This window comes from Lepus europaeus, chromosome X, assembly GCF_033115175.1.
Source record: "Lepus europaeus isolate LE1 chromosome X, mLepTim1.pri, whole genome shotgun sequence".
NCBI lineage: Eukaryota > Metazoa > Chordata > Mammalia > Lagomorpha > Leporidae > Lepus > Lepus europaeus.
In genome coordinates, this window is record NC_084850.1 from 18,277,237 (window position 1) to 18,289,614 (window position 12,378).

At 39.9% G+C, this 12,378-nt stretch overlaps 1 pseudogene; it reads right to left on the reverse strand.

Annotated features, from left to right (window-relative positions):
* Positions 1–1,514: 1,514 nt before the first annotated feature.
* Positions 1,515–1,946, reverse strand: LOC133752491 (small ribosomal subunit protein eS19-like; annotated as a pseudogene).
* Positions 1,947–12,378: the final 10,432 nt, after the last annotated feature.

Consider the following 12,378-nt stretch of genomic DNA (forward strand, 5'->3'; position numbering starts at 1 on the left):
CCCTCCCCTCTCCCGCTCCCTCTCCCCTTCCATTTGCATCAAGATTCATTTTCAATTCTCTTTATATACAGAAGATCAATTTAGTATAAATACTTCAACAGTTTGCACCCACATAGAAACACAAAGTGAAACATACTGTTTGAGTACTAGTTATAGCATTAAATCAAAATGTACAGTACATTAAGGACAGAGATCCCACATCAGGAGCAAGCGCACAGTGGCTCCTGTTGTTGAACCAACAAATTGACACTCTAGTTTATGGCACCAGTAACCACCCTAGGCTGTCGTCATGAGTTGCCAAGGCTAGGGAAGCCTTCCAAGTTTGCCGACTCTGATCATATTTAGACAAGGTCATAAAAGACAGGTTGAGGATAGTAACCAATGATCCTAAGAGTGGCCTTAACCAGGTCTGAACAATTATACAGCATTAAGTGGGGAAGAGGACCATCAGTACACACAGGTTGGGAGTAGAGCCATTGGTGGTAGAGTAGAGGTTATGATTACAAAGGAATGAGGCCCAAGTGGACTAGACAGGGTCTAGAACAAAGGACAGAGTCATTATTAGAGGAGCTAAGAAAGGTGCTGTCTAAGCTACAATTAAGTTTTCTGATTGAGAAGCAAATAGAACCTGATAGAAGGGGCTTGATAATAATCTGGTGGGCTTTAGGCCTTGTAAGTTAAGAGGCCCAGACCTATCTATCTCTTCACATGGGGTATATCCTAAGGGAGGTGTAAACCTCTTAGGGGAAGGTACTCTGTTGACTTTCATTACTTGGCTGGCCTGGGAGGAGAGCTGGCCAGGTAAAGGCAGGGGGCATCTCTAACAAGAAATTTACAGTTCTGCCTGCAATGTCGCTGACCCTACTTGGCTGTCCCCTCAACTGCAGTGGTCACTTTGGAAGTTGGGCTGAGTGAAGGGCTTTTCAGCTTGGAGCCAATAAGATCTGTGGCTCTGACCTGGGCATCCTTCGATTCCAGGGCAGGTCCATTTCCAGTGACCCAACTCTTGGCAGAGCTGCCAGGGCTCTTCACAAGCTGACTTCTGCTGAAGCCCAGGCTTACCACATTGAAAGCCACTGCAGTGGACTGGCCTGTTGGGTCTCCCTGAGGGCAGATCACTGTACAGATCAGCCATCAATAGGCCTGCCACCATTGCTTCTGATGCCCAGCTTTCCTTTCTTCCTGGTTTGTGCTAAAGCAGACCAGACGATGCAAGTCAAGGGAGTGCCCGTGTCCCATCTCTAATCTTTGGTGGCCTGAACTACAAGTCCACAGTCACAGGCATGTTCTGTAGTAGTTTTTCCAAGGTAGACAATGCCCATGAGGAAAATTACATTCCCACTTTAAAACTTTCTTTCCCTTTGGTCTGAAAGGGAGGTTTTTTTTTTTACTTACTGTATACTTCGCTGATGGCGATGTGAATCCAGCTATGAGATTATTAGTCAAGTTCTTATTTTGGCTATGCTATTACAGAAAAATGTTAGCCATCTCTTACAAGGTCTAAAGATTAAATATTTCTTTTTGGCAGCTGCCACCTGTCCGGCAATTCTGTCCTGATCTCTTTGTCCCTGAGGTGTCAGTTTGCGGCCCCCGTCCTGGTCCTTTCCCACCATCTTCAGCCCCTCCAGGGCCTGCCTGACGCCGCAGGCCACGCTCTTAGAGCTGCGGCTGAAGTGGCTGGGCATGACACCGTTCCTCTGCCAGCCCCCGTAGATCTTGGTCATGGAGCCGACGCCAGCACCGCCCCGCAGATACAGGTGCCGCACTGTGGAAGCCACTCACGTGTAGAACCAGTTCTCATCGTAGGGCGCTAGTTCCTTGTGCTTGGCTAGCTTGACGGTGTCCACCCACTCGGGGACCTTCAGCTTCCTGGACTTTTTGAGGAAGGCTGCCAGAGCTCGGACGAACTCCTGCTGGTTTACATCCTTTACGGTGACTCTGGGCATCATGCGGCCTCTGCACTGCCAGCCAGGGGAAAGCTATTTTGTCTGATATTAAGATGGCTACGCCAGCTCTTTTTTGGTTTCTGTTGGCATGGAATATCTTTTTCCAACCTTTCCTTTTCAGTCTGCATGCATCTTTGTTGGAAAGATGTGTTTCTTTTAAGCAGCAAATAGATGACTTTTGTTTTTTAATCCGTTCAGCCAGTCTGTGTCTTTTAACTGAAGCGTTGAGGCCATTTGCATTCAATGTGACTATTGATAAGTATTAACTTTGCCCTGCCATTTGCCAAAGGTATTTTCTGATATATGCTTTGAACTTCCTGTAATCTTTTACTGAGAGATTTTCTTCCTTTACCTTCTTTCGTTTTGATAGCTGTGTTTCTGTGTTTCTGTGTTTCTGTGTGTAGCACATCTTTAAGTACCTTTTGCAGGGCTGGATGAGTGGCGACAAATTCTTTCAATTTCTGTTTTCTATGAAAGGTCTTTATTTCACCTTCATTCACAAATGAGAGCTTTGCAGGATATAATATTCTGGGCTGGCAGCTTTTTCTCTTAGTACTTGGGCTATATCTCCCATTCCCTCCTAGCCTGTAAGGCTTCTGATGAGAAGTCAGCTGTGAGTTTAATTGGAGATCCTCTAAGAGTAATCTGACGTTTCTCTCTTGCACCTTTTAGAATCTTTTCTTTATGTTTCATTGTGGTGAGTTTGATTACAACACGTCATGGTGAGGATCTCTTTTGGTCATGTTCACTAGGGGTTCTATGAGCTTCCTGTACTAGGATGTCTCTGTATAAGCTACAATTAAGTTTTCTGATTGAGAGGCAAATAGAACCTGACAGAAGGGGCTTGATAATAATCTGTTGGGCTTTAGGCCTTGTAAGTGAAGAGGCCCAGACCTATCTATCTCTTCGCATGGGATACATCCTAAGGGAGGTGTGAACCTCCTAGGGGAAGGCACTCTGTGGACTTTCATTACTTAGCTGGCCTGGGAGGAGAGTTGGCCAGGTAAAGGCAGGTGGCATCTCTAACAAGAAATTTACAGTTCTGCCTGCAAAGTTGCTGATCCTACTTGGCCGTCCCCTCAGCTGCAGTGGTCACTTTGGGAGTTGGGCTGAGTGAAGGGCTTTTCAGCTTAGAGCCAATAAGATCTGTGGCTCTGACCTGGGCATCCTTCGACTCCAGGGCAGGTCCATTTCCAGTGATCCAACTCTTGGCAGAGCTGCCAGGGCTCTTCACAAGTTGACTTCTGCTGAAGCCCAGGCTTACCACATTGCAAGCCACTGCAGTGGACTGGCCTGTTGGGTCTCCTTGAGGGCAGATCACTGTGCAGAGCTATATTTAATAGGCCTGCCACCTATCTCTACTTTTCTGATGCTTAGCTTTCTTTTTCTCCTGGTTTGTGTTCAAGCAGACCAGAGGATGCAAGTCAAGGGAATGCCCATGTCCCATCTCTAATCTTCGGTGACCTGAACTACAAGTCTATAGTCACAGGCATGTTCTGTAGTAATTTTTCTAATTTAGACAATGCCCATGAGGAAAATTATATTCTCCCTTAAAAATTTTCTTTCCCTTTGGTCTGAAAGGAGGTTTTTTTTTTACTTACTGTTTACTTCAATGATGGCGAAGTAAATCTAGCTATGAGATTATTATTTAAGCTCTTATTTTTGCTATGAATTATAGAAAAATGTTAGCCATCTCTTTTATAAGGTCTAAAGATTAAATTGTGCATCCTACAGATTCCTTCATAATAGAATTAGTTTCCTACCTTGAGAGGAATAGAGAAACGAATGAATAAGTTGAGCTTAGATAGAGAAATGAGGGAGCAAGTCCTAGATCACTTGCTGACAATAGCAATATCGTATGAATACTTAGCAAACAGTTTCTTTTTTTTTTCTTTTTTTGACAGGCAGAGTGGATAGTGAGAGAGAGAGACAGAGAGAAAGGTCTTCCTTTTTGCCGTTGTTTCACCATCCAATGGCTGCCGCGGCTGGCGCGTCTCGCTGATCCGAAGCCAGGAGCCAGGTGCTTCTCCTGGTCTCCCATGTGGGTGCAGGGCCCAAGGACTTGGGCCATCCTCCACTGCCTTCCCGGGCCATAGCAGAGAGCTGGCCTGGAAGAGGGGCAACTGGGGTACAATCCGGCGCCCCAACCAGGACTAGAACCCGGTGTGCCGGCGCCACAAGGCAGAGGATTAGCCTGTTAAACCACGGCGCCGGCCAGCAAACAGTTTCAACCATTAGATAACAACTTAAGAAAACATTTACCAGAAGGTCCAATGCCTTCTATAAATTTTAAGAATCATGTATTTGACCTGGAACCAACCAAATGCCCATCAACAGTAGACTGGATAAAGAAATTACGGAACATGTACTCCATAGAATACTATACAGCAGTAAGAAACAATGAAACCCGGTCATTTGCAACAAGATGGAGGAATCTGGAAAACATCATGCTGAGTGAATTAAGCCAGTCCCAAAGAGACAAATATCATTTGTTTGCCCTGATTGGTGACAACTGAGCACCAAAGGGGAAACCTGTTGAAGTGAAATGGACACTATGAGAAACAGTGACCTGATCAGCTCTTGTCCTGACTCTAGATATACAACGTAACACTTTATCCTTTTTAGTATTTGCTGTTGTTGTTGTTGTTGTTGTTGTTCTAGTACTAGTGGTTGAACTCTGTAATTAACACACAAGTATTCTTAGGTGATTAAATTTCAACTGAAAAGTGATCCCTGTTAAATATAAGAGTGGAAAAAGAGAGGGAGGAGATGTACAATTTGGGACACGCTCAATCAGACTTGCCCCAAATGATGGAGTTAGAAATGTGCCAGGGAACTCCAATACAATCCCATCAAGGTGGCATGTACCAATGCCATCTCACTAGTCCAAGTGATCAATTTCAGTTCACAATTGATGGCTCTGATAGGTCTAAGAGTCAAAGGGATCACACAAACAAGACAAGTGTCTACTAATATTAACTAATAGAAACAAAAAGGGAGAGAAAGATCCAACATGGGAAGCGGGATACACAGCAGATTCATAGAATGGCAGACGTCCGAAACAACACTCTGGCCTCAGAATCAGCCCTCAAGGCATTAGGATCTGGCTGAAGAGCCCATGAGAGTATTTTAGGCATGGAAAGCCGAGATACCATGGAAAAGAAAAAAAAAAAGAAGAAGACCTAAATGAAAGATCTCTGTGAGTGAGATCCCAGTGGAAAGAATGGGGCCATCAAAGAAGGAGGTAACTTTCTCTGAAGGGAGGAGAGAACTTCCACTTTGACTATGACCCTATCAGAATAAGATCAAAGTCAGCGAACTCTAAAGGCTTCCATAGCCCTGGCAACTCATGACTAGAGCCTAGGGAGATTACTGACGCCATGAACAGGAGTGTCAAATTGTTAAGTCAGCAACAGAAGTCACTGTGTACTTACATCCCATGTGAGATCTGTCCTTAATGTGTTGTCTAATGTGCAGCGATGCTATAACTAGTACTGAAACAGTATTTTTACACTTTGTGTTTCTGCGTGGGTACAAACTGATGAGATCTTTACTAATTATATACTGAATTGATCTTCTGTATATAAAGATAACTGGAAATGAAAAAAAACCTGGTGTTAAATTGGAAATGGCATAGAAAATTAATTAATTAAAAAATATTATGTAGGATCTCTGTCTTTAATGTGCTGTACACTCTTATTTAATGCTATAACTAGTACTCCAACAGTGTTTTTTTTCACTTTGTGTTGCTCTATGGGGGCAAACTGTTGAAATCGTTACCTAATATATACTAAACTGATCTTCTGTATATAAAGAGAATTGAAAATGAATCGTGATGTGATTGGAAGGGGAGAGGGAGCGGGAAAGGGGAGTGTTGTGGGTGGGAGGGAAGTTTTGGGAGGGAGAAGCCATTGTAACCCATAAGCTGTACCTTGGAAATTTATATTCATTAAATAAAAGTTTAATAAAAAAATCATGTATTTGGAAACACCTCTTAAATATCTAACATGGTGTAGTTTGTTTAACCAGTAAACTTAAGCACAAACATATAAAATGTTTTTAGTTTCTTTCTACCAACAAGTATAAAACATGTGATACAGAGATTCAGGTCACACAAATTAAAATGTATCTTTGATTAAATTAAGCAGCTTAAGTTTATGGACGATCTTATCTATAAGCCGATTAAAATAAAATTCTTAATAAAATTTTCCCATGTGGACATAATAATACGTACACATATATAACACAACATAATAGACCATTATAGCAATTTTCATAATAGCTTTTAAAATCTTTAACTCTTTTTGTAGATTGCCAATTGATTTGAATTGCTTTTTGTTTTTAGTAACTTCAGTTAAACATACTTTCTCTCAGTTGGTACTGTTAATACATTATTGGTTTCATCTGTTTACAGAGCCATCCCAAAGTACTGAATACAATAGAAGTGGCTGGAAAAAGTCCATAGGAACCTATAGGAGGACAGCTAAACACAGAACCAACAACGCTTTAGTTTTATGAGCAGCACATCATATATAACTATGGATGACAAAAGACTTTAAGTCGCCATGTTTAAAATTATAAACTCATCAACCAACAAAAGGCACTTGCTTACTTTACAGTATTTTTGAAAGCACCTGTAGGATTTTACAAGTATTTAACCCTTTAGGCCTCTGGGGCTTTCTCATTAAGATAACTATCATGTCTAGTAACACAAGATCCTTAGACTTTTTAATTCTCAAACCCTTGTATTAATAGCATTTTCTATTATAGAAACTTAAAATTTAGTACCACATCACATCTTGATAGTACTTCTAATATAATCCAAATAGCCTGATGAGTTGGTGTCTCTATAAGATGACAGACATAGGTCCTTCGATTTTTTCAGTTGGGCCCAAACTGGAAAAACCAAAGTCCAAGATTTACTGGAAATTTTAGAGTCCAGAGCGTTTGAAACTTTGATTTTTTGAGTGCCTGTCAAGAATGCCAAGAAGGCTCAAAATCCAAAATATCTGGTTGAAATAAGATTCCTTAAAATCATGACATAACATGTTAGAATCTTTTCTTTATGTTTCACTGTGGTGAGTTTGATTACAACATGTCATGGTGAGGATTTCTTTTGGTCATGTTTATTAGGCGTTCTATGAGCTTCCTGTACTAGGATGTCTCTGTCCTTCTCCAGACCCGGGAACTTCTCTGCAAGTATCTCACTAAAAAGGCCTTCTAATCCTTTCTCTCTCTCCATGCCTTCAGAAACTCCTAGAACCCGAATGTTGTTTTTTTTTAATAGTATCCTGTAGAGTCCCAACAATATTTTTTCACTTTCCCTCTGGTATCTCGGGCTATTGAGGTTCGGCTCACCTCGCGTTCCTGCGCTGGTGTGTTGAATCTGCCTCTGGTGTCCCGAACTTGGGCTCCCACGCTCTCCATGCAGTTCCACTGTGAATCACTAGTTCTGGAAGAGTTTCCTTTGCTGTTTCTTCCCCTACTATTCCTTGAACCTGCAGTATCTCCAGTTTTATTAAACTGTCTCTTCCCGGACTATCAGTGTGTTCCCTTCCTATTCCGCTATCTAGACCTAATAGATTTATACAAAACAACCCACTGAATAGCAGGATACATTCTTCTCAAGTGCACATTGAACACTGTCCAGGGTAGACCATATGTTAAGCCACAAAACAAGTCTCAATAAATTTCAAAAGATTGAAATGATACAAACTATTTTTCCAACCACATTAGAAATAGGCTATACATAAATAACAAAATGAAAACTAGAACATTCACAAGTATGTGTCTATTAACAACACACTCTTTAAAATCCCAAATGGTTAAAAAAGGAAACCATAAAAGAAGTTAGAAAATACTTAGAGACAAATGAAAATGAAAATATTGCATAATGAAACTGATGGGACACAGTGAAGGCGGTGCTTAGTGGAAAATTTATAGAAACACAAATTCTACATTTAAAAAAAGAAAGATCTCAAATTCATAACCCTAATTTTTACAGCATGAGCAATTAGGAAAATAAGAGTAAAGTAAGCCCAACACTGGAAGAAGGACAAGAATAATAAAGATCAGACAGGAGAGAAATAAAATAGGGAAGAGGAAAGTAATAGAATCAAGGAAATGAAAGATTGGTTCTGTGAGGTCAACACAATTCACAAACCTTTAGATACACACGGATAAAGACAAAAAGACTACACAAATAACTAAAATAAAAAATCAAAGTAGGATGTAATTGCTGACCTCTTAGAAATAAAACTTAATAAAACTAACATAAACATTTGTATCCCAACAAATTAGAGAATCTAGAAGAAATTTACCAATTCCTGGGACCTGTGTTGTGGTGCAGTGGGTTAAGCTCCCTCTTGTGATGCTGGCATCCCATATGGACACTGGTTCATGTCCCAGCTGCTCTGCTGTGGCCTGGGAAAGCAGTGGAAAATGGCCCAAGTTCTTGGGCCCCTGCATCCACGTGGGAGACCCAGAAAAACTGGCTCCTGGCTTCAGCCTGACCCTGTTCGGCCATTGCAGCCATTTCGGGAGTGAATCAGTGGATGGAAGATTGATCTCTGTCTCCCTATCTCTGTCTTGTCTCTCCCTCTTTGTAACTTTGCCTTTCAAGTATCAAAAAATAAATCTTTTTACAAAAGAGAAATTTACAAGTTCTTAGAAACACCAATTGTCTTAACTAAGAAAAAATAGAAGCACCTTACCAGATCATGCAAGTACAGAGACTTAATCAGTAATAATAATAAAAAAACTCCCAACAATTCTACCAAGAATTTAACAAGTAATTATTACATCCTTATCAAATTCTTTTAAAAAATAGAAGAGGAAATGCTTCCTAATTCATTCCACGAGGCCAGAATTATCATGATATCAAAATCAGATAAAGATGAGCGTAAAGTACACTGAAAGTAGGTCATTGCAAAAATTAAGAGAAGGAATAGGAGAGGAAGGAGGAGGAAGGATGGGAGCATGGGTCGGAGGGAGGCTGAGGTGGGAAGTATCATTATGTCTCTAAATCTGTACACATGAAGTACATCAAATTTGTCTACCTTAAATAAAATTTTAAAAAATATCCTCACAAAAGAAAATGACAGAAGAATATCCCTTACTTATAGAGATAAAAAATAAAACAAAATGCTAGCAAGATTATCCAACAGCACATTAAAAACAACATCATGACAAAGTGGGATTTATTCCAAGAATGCAAGGGTAATTCAACATAATAAAATCAATCAATATTGGGGCCGGCGCTGTGGCACAGCAGATTAAAGCCCTGGCTTGAAGCGCTGATATCCCATATGGGCGCCGGTTCTAGTCCCAGCTGCTCCTCTTCCAATCCAGCTCTCTGCTATGGCGTGGGAAAGCAGTAGAAGATGGCCCAAGTCCTTGGGTCCCTGCACCCATGTGGGAGACCCGGAGGAGGCTCCTAGTTCCTGGCTTCGGATCGGTGCAGCTCCGGCCGTTGCGGCCATCTGGGGAATGAACCAGCAGACGGAAGGCCTCTCTCTCTCTCTCTCTCTCTGCCTCTCCTCTCTCTAACTCTGACTTTAAATAAAAAAATCAATCAATATAATACACTATATAATAAAGAGAAATATAACCCACCAGATTATCTTAATTAATGTAGAGAAGGCATTTGACAAAATCCCAACCCTTTCATGATAAAGCATACATATAAAACTATGCATGGAAGGGAACTTCCTATGTGTGATTATAAGCACATTAAAAAACCAACCATAAGGTAACATCATACTCAAGACTGCAAGTTTCTCCTTCAGACCAGGAACATGATGACAAGAATGCTTATCGTTACTGCTGCTATTCAACACTGTTCTGGAAATTTTAACCAAAGTGATTAGACAAGAAAAAGAAATAATAAAAGGCATCCAAACTGGAAAAAAAGAGGTAAAGCTATCTTTATTTACATATGACATGAGCTCATATATCTAAAATTCCAAAAAATTCACAAGAAAGCCACTAGGGTTAATAAGCAAACACAGCAAAAGAACAGGGTAGCATATCAGTACACGAATCATATTTGCTTCTATATCCTTGCAAGGAACAATGTGAAAAGGAAATTAAGAAAGCAATTTCATTTACTACCACATATAAAATAATGAAATACTTATAAGTACATTTAACAAAGGAGGTGAAACATTTCTACAATGAAAATTATAAAACATTACTGGAAGAAATTAAAGGCCAGATAAATTGAAAGACACCCAATATTCATGGATCCAAATATTAATCATTCAGATGTTAATACAAATCAATACAGTCTGTAAATTCAGCACAATCTTTGTCAAAATTCTAACAATTTTCTTCAGAAATGGAAAAGATGATCTTCAAATCCATATATAGTTTCCAAAGACCCCAAATAGCCAAAGCAATCTTGAAAAAGAGCGAAGTTAGAAGTATGACACTTCCTGATTCCAAAACTTATTTCAAAGCTAAAGAAACATTTTAAAAATGTGGTGCTTGAGTGGGCCAGCATTGTGGTGCAGCCAGTTAAGTTTTCTCCTGCAATCCCATCCTATGTTGGAACCAGTTTGAGTCCTGGTCACTCCACTTCTGATCCAACTCCCTGCTAATGGCCTGGGAAAGGCAGTGGAAGATGGCCCAAGTGCTTCAGCCCCTACACCCACGTGAGAGACCTGGAAGAAGTTCCTGGCTCCTGGCTTTTGAGGAGTGAAACAGCAGATGGAAGACCTGTCTTTCTGTCTTTTCCTCTCTCTGTAACTCTGCTCATGAAACAAACAAATAAATCTTAAAAAAAAGATTTAAAAAGAAAAAAAAATAGAAGTAGAGGGTAGAATAGTGGTTACTAGAGGCAGAAAGAGTAGGTGGAACAGAGGCATAGAGAAGGATTGGTTATCAGATACAAAAATACAGTTAGGGGGATTAAGTTCTAGTGTTCTATAACACAGTAGGGTTAATATAATTAAACAACAATTTATTGAAATATTCCAAAATAGCTATAAGATAGGATTTTGAATGTCCCTAACACAACTGATAAGTGTTTGAGGTCAGAGATATGTTAACTACTCAAATTCAATCATTGTACATCATATACATGTGTCAAAAATATCATTGTGGGGGCCAGTGCTGTGGTGTAGCAGGTAAAGCCGCCGCCTACAGTGCCAGCATCCAATATGGGTGCCGGTTTGAGACCTGGCTGCTCCGCTTCTGATCCAGCTCTCTGCTATGGCCTGGGAAAGCAATAGAAGATGGCCCAAGTCCTTGGGCCCCTGCATCCACGTGGGAGACCTGGAAGAAGCTCCTGCTCCTGGCTTCAGATCACCCCAGCTCCTGCCATTGCAACCATTTAGGGAATGAAATAGCAGATGGAAGATCTCTCTCTCTCTCTCTCTCTTTGCCTCTCTTTGTAACTCTGCCTTTCAAATAAATAAATCTTTCAAAAATATATATTAAAAAATATTGTGTACCTAATATATACTAAACTGATCTTCTGTATATAAAGAGAATTGAAAATGAAACTTGATGTGATTGGAAGGGGAGAGGGAGCGGGAAAGGGGAGGGTTGCGTGTGGGAGGGAAGTTTTGGGAGGGGGGAAGCCATTGTAACCCATAAGCTGTACTTTGGAAATTTATATTCATTAAATAAAAGTTTAATAATAAAAAAAATTATGTACCCCATGAATATGTACAATTATTTTGTCAATTTAAAACTTTTAAAATTGTTTGAATGGCAAATTACATATGCAATCAAATTTTAAAAACTAGTATAATTAACTAAATATAATACATACAACAGTGAAAATAAATGAGCAACAGGTATTCTTATCATTATGAATCTTACAAGCATATTATTGAGAAACAATAGTTTCTCAAGTTACAACATATATAGCAAGTTACAACATATATAATTTCAGTTATGTAAATTTCAAACATAAGTAAATTTATGCTACATTGTCTAAGGACACATGCAAAGGTTCAAAAATATGAAGAAAAGTAAGGCAGGGTTTACCACAGATTGTCAGTAGAGTCCTTGGTTCTAAAAGTAGCACGGAATGAACTGATGGGAGTCTTGGGGGCATGCTGGCAATGCTCTGTTTTTTTTTTGTTTGTTTTGTTTTGTTTTTTACTTTTTTAAGATTGTTTTATTGATTTGAAAGGCAGAGATAGAGATAGAGATAGATAGATAGATTGTTTCATCTCCTGGTTCACTCCCCAATTGGCCACAGTGCCATCATTGAACATGGAGTTGAGAAGAAAAATGCATAATCAGCTCCTGCAACAATGCAGGTTATGTACATCATTAATATATCACTGAAAACTGGGAATATTTCAAATGATCATCAACAAGCAAGTGGATAAACATTTGTAGTATAGTCAGTGCAATAGAATATCATTCAATAATGAAAAAGAATAATCCATGAATGTATGCTACCACACGAATTAAT